The sequence below is a fragment of the Triticum dicoccoides genome, chromosome 6B (genome assembly GCF_002162155.2).
Source record: "Triticum dicoccoides isolate Atlit2015 ecotype Zavitan chromosome 6B, WEW_v2.0, whole genome shotgun sequence".
NCBI classification, from domain to species: domain Eukaryota; kingdom Viridiplantae; phylum Streptophyta; class Magnoliopsida; order Poales; family Poaceae; genus Triticum; species Triticum dicoccoides.
In genome coordinates, this window is record NC_041391.1 from 304,369,225 (window position 1) to 304,383,496 (window position 14,272).

Below are 14,272 nucleotides of genomic sequence, written 5' to 3' on the forward strand. Positions count from 1 at the left end.
GCGGCGATAGTTTCGATAAAACTCCAAATCAGAATGAACTATCCAACTGGAGAAAGAAAATGAAAAAGCCGGGTCCGGCACCTAGTCTAGTCTTCGACGTCCTCTCACCAGCGCGGAGCTAAGTGCTGCCACTGGGCGTGGGAGGGATCCCCAGGGCCTGAGGCCGGCACCCCTAAGACTCCGGGGCGTGTACAGCCCCAACTCATTATTACGTGAGTGTCACGGGCGGCGAGCTTCACAGGCGTTGGCCTTCTTCATAGGCTCCGGGCCTTTCTTCGGGGAGGCAAGCTTCACGGGCATTGAACCTCTTCACAGGCTCTGGGCCTTTTCCAAAACGCGATAGCTTCATAGGCGTTTGCCTTCTTCACAGGCTCTGGGCCTTTTCCAAAATGACGGGCTTCACAGGCATTCGCCTTCTTCACAGGCTCTGGGCCTCTTCCAAAAATATGAGCTTCACAGGCATTCGCCTTCTTCACAGGATCTAGGCCTTTTCCAAAAAGATGGGCTTCGCAGGCATTTGCCTTCTTCACAAGCTCTGGGCCTTTTCCAAAAAGATGGGCTTCACAGGCATTCACCTTCTTCACAGGCCCTGGGCCTTTTCCAAAAAGACGAGCTTCACAAGCATTCGCCTTCTTCACAGGCTCTGGGCCTTTCTAGGGGTAAAACCTCCGGAGGTGCTGGATGTTCCAGGCGTTCTGTACAGGTACTCCCTCCTGAGTCTCCAAGCGCGCGGAGCCGGGCCTGGAAACATGAACAACCTTGAACGGGCCCTCCCACATAGGAGAGAGCTTATGCAGTCCCTCCCTGGGAGGACCCGCCGGAGCACGAGGTCCCCTACCTCGAGAGTTCTGGGGCGGATGTTGCGGCAGTGGTATCGCCGTAGTGCCCGCTGGTACCTTGCCGCTCGCAGCGTAGCTTCTCGACGATGCTCCTCCACAGCACGAGGTCCGTCCCCCGCATGGCGTCCTGCAGCGTCTCATCGAACGCCAGGACCCGCGCGGAAGGACGCCTGACCTCGTGAGGGAGGACCGCTTCGGCTCCGTAGACCAAGAAGAAGGGGGTCTCCCCAGTCGGCTTGGTCGCGGTTGTACGGATGGACCACAACACGGACTGAAGCTCGTCATACCAAACTCTGCCGCAGGCCTCCAATTTCTTCTTGAACGTCCTAGTCTTGAGTCCCCTCAGGACTTCTGTGTTGGCCCGCTCGGCTTGGCCGTTGCTTCGGGGGTGCGCCACCGAAGCGTAGCATATATGCGTTCCAAGGTTAGCACAGTTTGTTTTGAAAAGGTTACTGGTGAACTGTGAACCGTTGTTAGTGATGATGCGGTTCGGCACCCCGAACCGGCTCATGATGCCCTTGATGAACTTGACCGCAGAACCAGCAGGGATGGTGCGGACGGCCTCGACTTCGGCCCACTTGGTGAACTTGTCCACGGTGACGTAGAGGTAGCGATAGCCCCCTGGTGCCCGAGGAAACGGGCCCAGGATATCCAGCCCCAGACTGCAAATGGCCACGTGAGGGGTATGGTTTGCAGACCTCCTGCCGGCTGATGGATCTGCTTGGCATGTAATTGGCAAGCCTCGCAAGCCTTCACTAGTTCGACAACGTCATTGAGCGCAGTAGGCCAATAGAAACTGCTGCGGAACGCCTTGCCGACGAGGGTCTGTGATGACAAATGATGCCCACAGTCTCCATCGGGTATATCTGCCAGCAGTTCCTTTCCTTGCTCCCTGGTGATGCAATGCAGGGACACATCATTCGGTCGTTTCCTGTAGAGCTCTCCATCCATGATGCAGTACGCTGTGGCTTGCCGCGCCACACGCTCTGCTTCCTCCTCCTTCTCCGGCAGGGTCCCTTGCGTTAAGTAGCTCCGGAGCTCTGTGATCCAGTACCCCTCCTGAGGCTCCATCGTTAGGAGTAGGCGTGCTCCTGAGGCCGGGCCACAGGCTGGGGCTCTCGAGGCAGGTGGCTGAGGAAGCTCCACCCGAGGCTGTGCTGTGTTCGATAATGATGGCAGGGCCGAGGGCTTGAAGAGCCATTCCTCGAAGACGCCCGGCTCCTGGGACAACCACCTGGAGGCTCGTTCGGCGATGTCTTCAGCCTCTTGATTAGTGCCGCGGGGCACATGCTGTAGCTCCAACCCCAGAACTACTTCTCCATCCTACGGACCTCTGCAAGGTAGGCCTCCATGTGCTCATCTCTTGGCTCGTATACCTTGTTGGAGAAATTGACAAGGAGCTGTGAATCGCCCTTGATAGTAAGGCGCTTCACCCCCAGGGCAGCGGCGGCCTTCAAGCCTGCTATCAGTCCCTCGTACTCCGCTATATTGTTGGAGACCTTTTCACCCTGCTGGAAGCAGAGCTGCACGGCGTAGTACAGCTTGTCCTGAGTGGGAGATATGAGCACCGCCCCAGCCCCAGCGCCATGCCTGGAGAATGCGCCGTCGAAGTACATGACCCAGCCTTCTGGCGCCTCGCTTCCTGGGGAGAGTGATCGGTCCTCGTCGGCCTTGAGGTCCGGTGCTTCTGTCCATTCAGCCACGAAATCAGCTAGCGCGACAACCTTGATGACCCTGGTCGTACTGAATTGAAGCTGAAACGCTTGCAGTTCAATGTTCCACTCAGCGACCCTTCCGGTCGAGTTAGGGCTCCTGAGCACCCTTTCCAAGGGGTATGCCGAGACAACCTTGATCGGGTGACCCTGGAAGTAGTGCCGCAGCTTAAGCGAGGCCACCAGCAGCGCATGGAGGAACTTCAGTGGCATGGGGTACCGTGCCCTCGCATCCCGCAACACCGTGCTGACGAAGTACACCGGGTGCTCGGCGAGGCTTGGAGCGTCGGCGCTGGTGGCGCCCTCCGGAGGCTGTGGCGCCTGCTGAGGCGACGGGGCCTCCGGAAGATGGTTGCTTGGGGGAAGAGCTTCCTCCGTTCCCGACACGCTTCCCTGTGGCGGCTGATCCTCCTCAGCCGTGGTAGCGACCTCTGCGAGTCCTTTTTGGTCCTGCTTTGCCTTGACACGGGCAGCAGCCGTGGCTTTGGTCCGATGCTCCTCCCTAACTGCCACCAGAGCCGCGCTGGCGGAGTAAGGAGTGGCGGCGAGATAGAGTACAAAGGGCTCTTGAGGGCGTGGGGCCACCATCACCGGAGGGCTGGTTAAGTATCTCTTGAGATCTTGGAACGCTTTGTCGGCTTCTTCAGTCCATTCAAAGGGCCCCTTCTTCTTCATCAGCTGAAAGAAAGGCAGCGCTCGCTCCCCTAACCTGGAGATGAAGCGCCCCAGCGCAGTCACGCGCCCCGTGAGCTTCTGCATTTCTCTGAGTGTCCTTGGTGGGCTCATGTCCTCGACTGCCTTGACCTTTTCTGGGTTGGCCTCGATGCCTCGGTGAGACACGAGGAAGCCCAAGAGCTTGCCCGAGGGGACACCAAACACACACTTCTCCGGGTTGAGCCGCAGGGTCACTGCATTGAGGCTCGCGAAGGTTTCCTCCAGGTCTTGTATCAGAGTCTTGGCCTCGCAATACTTCACTACGATGTCGTTGATGTAAGCCTCCACATTCTTCCCGAGCTGCGGGCCCAAGGTGATGTGCATGAGGCGCTGAATGGTTGCCCCCGCGTTGTGCAGTCCGAACGGCATGCATGTATAGCAGTACACCCCACACGGGGTCAGGAAGGCCATCTTCTCCACGTCTTCCACAGCCATCTTGATCTGGTGATACCCGGAGAAGGCATCCAAGAAGCATAACAGGTCACATTCAGCGGTGGAATCGACGATCTGATCGATGCGAGGGAGCGGGAACGGATCTTGCGGGCATGCTTTGTTGAGGTTGGTGAAGTCGACACACATGCGCTCCTTTCCTCCTTTCTTTGGCACAACCACGGGGTTGGCCAACCAATCTGGATATTGGACCTCGCGAATAACCCCCGCGGCTTCTAGCTTGCGGGTCTCCTGGACGATGAAGGCCTGCTTTTCCATGGACTACCTCCTCGCCTTCTGCTTCATGGGGCGCATGTTGGGACACACGTTGAGGTGGTGCTCGATCACGCCTCGTGGGATCCCTGCCAACTGATCGGGCTCCTAGGCGAACACCTTCTTGTTTGCACGCAGGAACTTGACCAAGGCTTCCTCCTGCTCTGGCCCGAGGTTGGCGCCTATGGTGAAAGTGGCGTTAGTGGACCCATCCTCGTCGACAGGTACCTGCTTGGTATCTGCCTTGTCTTGGGTGAACAACTGCTTCTTCTTGGTTGGCGCGCCCCCCTTGGGCTTGGGGGTTCCTGCGTCGGCGGGCCGTGCCGCCGCCGCCGTCTTGAGGGCGAGCTTGAGTACTCGTAGCGCACCTCCGGTGTCCCCGGGCACGGTGAGGACGCCATTGCTCTTGGGCATCTTCATGAGGTTGTACGCCGGGTGAGTCGCGGCCATGAATTTGGCCAATGCTGGATAGCCGAGGATGGCATTGTAGGGGAGGCCGATGGGGGCGATGTCGAAATCGACCAGCTCTGTGTGGAAACTGTCGTAGGTGCCGAAAGTTACCGGGAGTCGGATCTGCCCCAAGGAGCTGGACGACCCGCCTCCGACGCCCGAGAAAGGCCGGCTGGGTTGCAGCCGCTCCCGGGGTATGGAGAGGAGGTTGAAGGCCTCAACTGAGAGCACGTTGAGGCCCGCGCCACCATCAACGAGAGTCCTGGTGAGAGCCACCCGGTAGATGGTGGGCGTGCAGAGCATGGGGAGCGCGCCCGAGTAGGCCGAGTTGGAGGGGTGGTCCTCAGAGATGAAGGTCAGCCTGGCCGATGGCTCCAACCGGCCTGGGGGAGCCCCCTGCCGCGTGGAGGCGGCGCCGACCCGGCGGACGAATGGCTTGACGTGGTGGCTAGAGGGTGGCGCCTGCGAGCCGCCCAGGAGGGCCGTGATGACCGAGGGAGCCGGTGCGACGGGGTGGGTGAGGAAGAGGCGGCGTGGCTCTTCCCGAGAGGCCATGGGGGGATGCTGGGATGATGCTTGCTGCCCGTTCCTGGCTGGGCCAGTGGCGGCGTTGACGGAAGGTGACGGGGAACGACGGGGGCGCCCGCCGACGAGAGCCGTCCGGGAGACGCGGGAAGCAAGGGCGGCTCGGTGCTCGGCGCGAGCCCGACGAGCGTCAGACATGGATGCGATGGTCGGAGAAGAACAGGACGACGGAAGGCAAATTCCGGCGCTCCCCTACCTGGCGCGCCAAATGTCGGATTTCGGGTTCCGGCAGACCCTTGAGGTTCGAACACTGGGGTGCGCGTGGAGATTTAACCCTCTGCCTGCCTGCTCCTCGCCGAATCGCTAGGATCTAAACTACCAAACAGAACAACACAAGAGACACAAGATTTATACTGGTTCAGGCCACCATTGTGGTGTAATACCCTACTCCAGTGTGTGGTGTGGTGGATTGCCTCTTGGGCTGATGATTAACAATACAAGGAAGAGCAGCCTCGCGAGGGTCTGTTCTTGGCTGGTGCGACGAACTGCTAGGAGGAGTTTGCTTGCTCTATCTACTGGTTTCTTGGTGAGGATCCAGATTCCCTACCCTGGGGGTGGCTAGTCCTATTTATAGGCAAAGGCCCTGGGCCTCTTCCCAAATATTGAGCGGGAAGGGCGCCAACAATTGGCCATTTTGAAGGGGAACAACGGGTACACTTATCCTGACTAAAGTTGGTCCTTGCCTGTCAAAGGCTTTGGTGGTGACGCCTGCTTGGGCTCCACAATGACTTCCTTCCTGCAGTTGGGCTGGTCTTGGTCTTGTTGCACCGAAATGGATGCCTTTGCTTGATGCTCTCGCCCGCTCTTGCTCCCTTTGCACCAAAGAGGAAAGGAGGACACTTCGCGGGCTGGCGCCTGACTGGCGCCCTTGGTCGTCATGGCTTGCGTCATGGGCACCTCGCGAGGTACCCTGCCTTGAACTCTCCGCCTCCTCGCGAGCCCACCTGATGTGGCCGTGCCTGAGGAAGCTCCTTGTCGTCCGCCCCGTGAGGCTTGGCCCCTCGCGAGGGTCTTGAATGTGTGTTGATGAAGATGGGCTGTGCTGGACCTCCCTTGAGCCACGCCGCAGGCCGCAGACAGGCAAGTCTGGGGACCCCTGTTCCCAGAACGCCGACAAAGGAAGAGAGCCCGGATAACACAATGGTTAATGCCGGATTCAGGGGCTCTCGACCTAACCAGCAAAATAAGCCATCTAAAGGCAGCAAAGAGGGACCATCCGGTCTGAACAGAGTTCTGGACAGACTGTGCCAAATTCATGGCACCCCCGACAAACCTGCGAACCACACGCATAGAGAGTGCTGGGTCTTCAAGCAGGCCGGCAAACTAAACGCCGAATACAAGGGAAGGGAAACACCAAGTGAAGACGAGGATGAACCTCGCCCACCGAACACTTGGGGACAGAAACAATTCCCACCAGAGGTTAAAACAGTGAATATGATCCACACGACTCGCAAATCCTTGAGAAGGCACGAACGCGCCCATAAAGATGCGTGCGATATAGAGCCCATCATACCCACACCTAACTACTGGATGTCTTGTCCGATCACCTTCGATCACCTGGACGGCCGAACTAGTATTCGGCGCGAAGGATCAGATGCCTTGGTGCTTGACCCAATAATCGACGGATAACACCTCACCCACATCCTCATGGACGGCGGCAACAGTCTCAATTAAATATATGAGGACACTGTCCGCAGGATGGGGATAGCCTCATCCAGGATCAATAAAATCACCACCACCTTTGAAGAGGTGATACCAGGCGTTGAAGCCCACAGCAGGGGCTCCGTCATACTGGAGGTAACATTCGGCCCTCCAGGCAACTCCAGAAGCGAAGAACTACTCTTCATCATCGCACCCTTCCAAAGCAACTATCGCGCATTGCTTGGAAGAACGGCCTTCGCCCGCTTCAATGCATTGTCGCACTGTGGCTACCTTACACTCAAAATGCCCGGTCCACGCAGCGTCATCACTGTTAGCGGAATAATAGAGCGCTCTTCGCGCGCAAAGGAACACGCGACGGCCCTGGCGGGCGGACTATAAGCGGCCTCTAACAAAAAAACATGACTGGTCGTTAAGACCACAGACACGGTTAGACGAGTCCGGCAGCCCATATGAAACCAGGGCACTGTATATGAAATCCCATAGCGGACACTAGGGGCTATAAATACAGTCCCACACTTGGCTCAACCTTATGGGCAGGCCAACATCTTACACTTTTACTATCCATCGCATACTCACGTTGTACTGTCCTATGAGTTTTCTTTTTCCATAGACAACGTTCGTGAGATACCCTTCCAGGATACGGCACAACGAATACAAAGGCGCAGACATGCAGCAGGGCCCCGTTAGACAGGTTTCTTTTTAGATTAAGCCCATGTGTAAACCTTTTTATTGCCTCTTGTTGTTTAACCATCCCATGGGTTCTATACCATAGAGGATACTATCGTTTTTAGCATTTCGCCACGACGGATTAACGCACGTACCTGGAAACACAGGTTTATAATGAATTGGCATTCTAGAGCCCATCATCTGTTATAAAGTCCGAATACCTTCGAGAGTGTTCGGCGTCACGAGTTTGGCCTTATATGCATCAGCTCCGAATCATGTGTTTGGTCAAATGTTGGGTTAGCCCGGCTCCTGGGTTTGCCACCTTACGTTCCATTATTATCGGCTAGGGTGGCCAAAGGAGAACTACTGCGATTGCGCCCTGGTTATTCCGGATGAGCACCTCAGGAGAGAAAGCCGAAAACAGACTGTCATGATACAGCGAGAGACTGGTCAACCACTCGACGACTCATCGGAATCTTTAGGATTCCTCCGCATTAACGAAGGGCCATTTCCCGGCCAGGTACACACGCACCCGTATTCGGATGCACATGAAGGTACCAGGGGCTACATAGTAGTCCCACGTTAGAATCCCGCGGCTAAGCGAAGGTGTTACAGCTATATAGTCCGGTTGCCTAGTTTGTCGTGCGATCACCTCCTTCATGGACCAAGACGTTGGATCAAGTGTGATTAAGCAAAAAAATTCGCGAACACCCCCGCATTGTACGCGTGGGGGCTGAAGCCAACGACTGCTAACATTCGGATTACATATTTATATATACATATATATAAACGGCCGCACAAGGGAAATAATAATATTCTTAGGTAAATAGTATAAATCTAGTCTCATAACCAAAATAAAACATTGTTTTTACAATGATTTTGTTCATCATTCGAACAAGACATTCTTCGAGCACTGCGCCTCTATTAGGCGGGCACCTTCTGTGACCTGCGCCAAGTAGTGCTCGGCCGGATATTGGCCCCCCACCGGATCCTGGGACGCTATAATAGTGGCATCCATATCTGTCCAATACGCTTTGATGCGGGCAAGGGCCATCCGTGCACCCTCTATGCACGCCGACCTCCTCATGGCATCGATCCGAGGCACGGCCCCAAGGAACTGTTGCACCAAACCAAAGTAACTGTCCGTCTTAGGCCCCTTCGGCCAAAGATGGTCTATTACAGACCGCATTGCAAGCCCGGACAGCCTATGAAGCTCCGCTACAGCAGCCATCTTATCACTTAACGGCAGCGGGCGAGTGGGAGCATTGAACTGCGACCAGAAAAGCTTCTCCACTTGCTTCTCACCCTGATCTTTGAAGAACTCCACAACATCAGCCGTACTCTTCGTCAGGTCGGCGTATGCGTCCTCCGAACTCTAGCGTCCATCATGGGGAGCGTACTTCGGATCGAAGAACTTCGTCCGCAGCAAATAGGAGCCCCCAGCCACGATTTTACCGGCCTGTTGAAGCTCCTCCCGCGCACCCCTGAGCTTGGTCCATATTTCCTTGGTGGCACTAAGTGCCTTGCTCAGGTCGGCCGATTTATCCTCATGCTCCTTTTTCAGGAGCTCAAACCGGCAGCAGCATTTTTTAACTCGATATCCATTTCGGCTATCTTTTCCTCGCTTCGTCAAAGAGCAGCCTGTTCGGTTCTCAATTCCTCAGCCACCTTTAGGGCAGCCGCATTGCTCACCCGAGCTTGTTCCTTGGCTAGAGCAAGTTCCGCCCTCAGGGCCTCCACGGCAGCAACACCATCTGCAGTCCGAACATATTACATTAATATGCGCCACCTTAATATTTTCCTATGCAATGGAAGACAGGGCACATACCTTGGGACATATCTAGCCGCTCATTCATCAGAGTGATATCGGCATCAATCGACCCAATTTGCCTCGTTAGTTCGGCAACTTTAATGGACGGGCCGGCGGCCGGACCCACAGGTACCTGCACATATTTACAACACAAATTATTGGTTGATGATCCCCCGTTTGCCGCCTAGGGAGGGCAACCAGAGTCTCGGGGCCTACTATCTATATGGTGTATTCTTCACTACATACCTCAAAGCCTCTGAGCAGGCTTGTAAATGCTTCATTCAAACCGCCGGTAGCAGATGGAATCTTCTTGAGCACCGCACTCATTAATGAGCGGTGCCCCTCCGAGAGCGGAGCACGCTCCAGCAAGCCCGTCAGTACGTCCGGCCGGACATTGAACTGCGCCGGACTCTTCCCATCGCCCCCTGTTGTAGCCAAATGCTCCGGGTGCAGGGCGGCTGACGAATTGACTTACGGCTTCGGCAGATCCGGACACCTCCGTGATGACACCTCCTCCTTCATGAGTCGGAGAAGGGGGTGGGGTCTCGCTCTCCATCATCCCCGGAGGAAGGTCCCCCAAAGATGAACCCTATTCAGAGGAGCTGCTGGCCGGACTACAAAAAGTTCAATCCTGGTTATTGATCTAGGAGAAACATAGTACCTACGGATTGTAGATTGACTTACGGCTCGGTGGAGGGCTGGCCCGTTGGAGGGCATGGTGCGGTGAGGATGCCCATCGAGGCAAGGCCCCCTGGGGCTGTCTTTTTCCCTGATTTGGGCATCTCCGACTCCAAATCTTCGGAGGCGGCCCTCTTCTTCCCGCGCGGAGAGGAGGCCTTAGCCTCCACTCCCCGACTATCCTCCTTGGGGGAGGTAACAATTCCCCCGGTTCGGATGCGTAGCGTGTGGGGTTTGGTTTCTTCGTTCCTCCCCTTGTCTTTCCCCGAGGGTATTCTGCTGAGTACCCGGTCGAGCATCTTGGCCATGGTAGGGGCGGGCGAGCCTTCGGGAAGTGGCGCCGGACACCTGATTCTCTCCACCTTGCTGAGCCATTCCTGGATGCGGATGATTGTCAGAATGAACAATCATGATAAATACAAAACAGGGTGTCCGATATCAAGGCTACTTGGGTATCTAGGCGATTGCAGCTTAGGCCCGGATCCTCGGTGGTGTCCGGACACACTACTTTCTGTCCGAAGAATAATTTGCACATCTCTTCAGGCTTCAAGCCGAAGAAGTGCTTGACAGTCCGCGGACCCTCCGGATTGAACTCCCACATCCGGAGAGGCCGGCGTTGGCACGGCAACATCCGCCGGATTAACATCACTTGCATTATGCTGACAAGGGTGATATCCCTCTCAAGAAGCTCCCGGATGCGGTTCTGCAGTATGGGTACATCACCTGCGGGCCCCCAATTCCGTCCTACGTTTGTCCAGGACGCCAATTGTGACGGAGGGCCCGAGCGGAACTCGGGGGCGGCTACCCACTTTGTGCCCCTGGGGGCTGTAATATAAAACCTCCTCCGCTGCCATACATCAGATACTTCTGGGAAAGAACCCTCTGGCCATGGGGCATCGGCGTTTCTGCTTATTACGGAACCTCCACACTCCACATGTCGCCCCTCGATCATCTTCGGCTTCACATTGAAGGTCTTGAGCCATAAGCCGAAGTGTGGCGTGGTGTGGAGAAAAGCCTCGCACACGATAATAAACGACAAGATATGGAGGATAGCACCTGGATCCAGATCATGAAAATCCAACCCATAGTAGAACATGAGCCCCCTCACGAAGGGATCGAGGGTGAAACCCAAACCGCGGAGGAAGTGTGGGACGAAAATGACACACTCATTGGGCTCCAGCGTTGGGATGACCTGCCCTGGAGCAGGAAGCCTGTGCTAGATATCGGCGGTCAGGTATCCGACCTCCCTAAGCTTTGCGATGTCCTTCTCTTTAATCGAGGAGGCCACCCACCGGCCTTGAGGGTCAGATCCGGACATATTGGAGGTTCCGGGGGGTTGGAGCTTAGGTTTTGGGTGTTAGAACCTCGAGGTGCGAGAAGGCGCGATGAAGGTGAAAAAAAGGCGTAGGTCTCGACCCCTTTATAAAGAAGGTGAATATCACGAGTCCTCAGTGTGACCGTTTGAGGCTTATCTAAAAAACAAACGGAGTTATACCAACAGCCGTCGTGGGGTCACGCACGCCCATATTGATGGAAAATCCCGTAATAAGAGGAACACGATCTCTGCCTCGACGGGACATGCCAATAAAACCACCTCGTAACACGAGTTGAGGTGGGGTAAGAAACGCCGGTTCGCGTTGGACCAGGCCATGATACAGGGGCACGACGCACGAAGATTGCCGGCAAATCAGATTTATACCATGTGAAGATCATCCCGCAGATCTGGACACGGTTTACGTGTTCGATAACCACTTTGGAGTATTCGGTGAAGGAACCCGCCTTGCAATGTCGAAGACAATACTGCGCGCCAGACTCATCGTCCTTGAAGCCTGCTTCAGGGGCTACTGAGGGAGTCCTGGATTAGGGGGTATCCGGACAGCCGGACTGTGTACAATGTCCGGACTATTGAAGCGTGAAGATACAAGACTCAAGACTTCGGCCCGTGTCCGGATGGGACTCTCCTTTGCATGGAAGGCAAGCTTGGCGATCCGGATATTATGTTTCCTTCCTTCTAACCGACTCCATGTAAACCCTAGCCCTTTTCGGTGTCTATATAAACCTGAGAGGTTGGTCCTTAGAAGGCCGATCACAGTTACAATCATTCCATCATAGGCTAGCTCTTAGGGTTTAGCCTCTACGATCTCGTGGTAGATCTACTCTTGTACTACCCATATCATCAATGTTAATAAAGCAGGAAGTAGGGTTTTACCTCCATCGAGAGGGCCCGAACCTGGGTAAACATCTGTGTCCCTTGCTTCCTGTTACCATCAGCCTTGACGCACAGATCGGGACCCCCGGCCAGGTCAGGAGCAGGCGGGCGAGGGGTCGGGCACCCGGGGCTCCAAGGCCGGGCACCCGGGGTGCCTTCCAGCAGCCGGCTGGGCATGGGACGGGCACCTGGGGCCGATTGGCCGGGCACGCGGGGCCGGCTGGGCGAAGCCCAGGAGAGGGGGCGGGCACCCGGGGCCTTGGGGCCGGGTACCCGGGGCCGGCTAGGGCGCAGCCCAGGTAGAGGCCGGGCACCCGGGGCTGCCATGGCCGGGCACCCGGGATGTCCAGGGGGGTTTGCCCCTTCTCCTCCTTCTTCCTTCTTCTCGTTCTCTCCTTCCTTCTCTTCTTTACCTTGCTTCGTGGTCACTTGTGTCTCCGTCTTCTCCTTCTCACTATCATCTTCTTTGTACCTAAGCATGCAAAATGTTTCCGATGATGGTAGAATCCAATTCTCATGTGAAACCGAATGAAACTCAAAGAGGAGAGAGTCAACCTCGTTCTCGATGGCGCGTGCACGTGCTCTTGTCATTGGGCCACTTGGTGCTTGCAGTGGTGACGGAGTGTCGGTGCGAGTAGTCGAGGGATACTCCGCATCATCTTCCCCCCCTTGGGAAAGATCCGTCCATGGATCATGCTCTTCATCACCATGGTACTTGCCCAAGTCTTTGACATTGAAGATGTTGCTAACATTGTACTTGTCACGTGGGATGTCGACCTTGTAGGCGTTGTCGTTGTAGCGTGCGATCACCTTGAATGGTCTATCGGCTCTTGGAAGTAGCTTGGACTTGTGTTCCTTGGGGAAGTGGTCTTTGCGGAGATGTATCCATACTTGATCACCCGGTTGGAACACCATAGGAGACTTGTTGAGGTTGAGCTTGGAAGCGAGTCGTTGTACTTGGCGCTCGATCGTGGAACGTGTTTCTTCATGCATCTTCTTGAGGTTGGCGGCTCTTGCACTTGCGTCCATGTTTGCTCATTCTTGAAGTGGTAGAGGAAGGATGTCCAATGGCGACAAAAGGGTTGAAACCGTAGACGACCTCGAAGGGGGACTTGCCGGTTGTAGAGTGTCTTGCACGATTGTAGGCGTACTCGGCGATGGGTAGGCACTCCTCCCACTCCTTGATATTCTTCTTGATCAAAACACGTAGGAGAGTCGCAAGCATCCGGTTGGTGACTTCCGTTTGTCCATCGGTTTGAGGATGATATGCCGTGGAGAATAGTAGCTTGATCTCGAGCTTGGCGGATAGTGTCTTCCAAAAGTAGCTTAAGAACTTGACGTCTCGATCCGACACAATTGTCTTTGGCACGCCGTGCAACCTCAAGATTTCCCTACAAACGAGATTGGCAACATGTGAAGCATCGTCTATCTTATTGCATGGGATAAAATGAGCCATTTTAGAGAAATGTTCCACAACAACAAAAATCGAATCCTTGCCATTCTGGGTTCTAGGTAATCCAAGCAGAAAATCCATGCTAATGTCTTCCCAAGGTTGATGTGGAATAGGTAAAGGCATATGTAAACCATGGGATTGAGAATGCGACTTAGCTTTGCAACACGTAGAGCACTGGTTGGTGAAGCGGGCAACATCGCGAAACATCTTTGGCCATAATAGTTCTTGGAGAGCGTGGTGAAAGTCTTGTCGCGTCCAAAGTGTCCCATGAGTCCACCTCCATGAGCCTCTTGCAAAAGGAGCAAACGAAGAGAAGACTTGGGAATGCATAGTTTGTTAGCTCTCATAAGATAACCATCTTTGATATAATATCGTTCCCAAGAAGTATGCGTCACACACTTAGCGTAAGGAGTAGCAAAAGTCACATCACCCTCATACAAATCTTTGATATGATCAAATCCTATGACATTCAATTCAAGTTGAGTAAGTAACATGCATTTGCTGGAAAGGGCATCTACCACCACGTTTTCTTTGCCCTTAATGTACTTTATCACATAGGGAAAAGATTCAATGAATTCACTCCATTTAGCATGCCGTTTATTCAACTTGGTTTGACCTTTGAGTTATTTAAGTTTTTCATGATCGGTATGTATGACAAACTCATGCGGTCTAAAGTAATGCTCCCACACATGTAACACACGCACTAATGCAAACAATTATTTGTCATATGTGGGATAGTTAAGTTGAGCACCGGAAAGTTTTTCACTAAAATAAGCAATAGCTCGTTTTTCT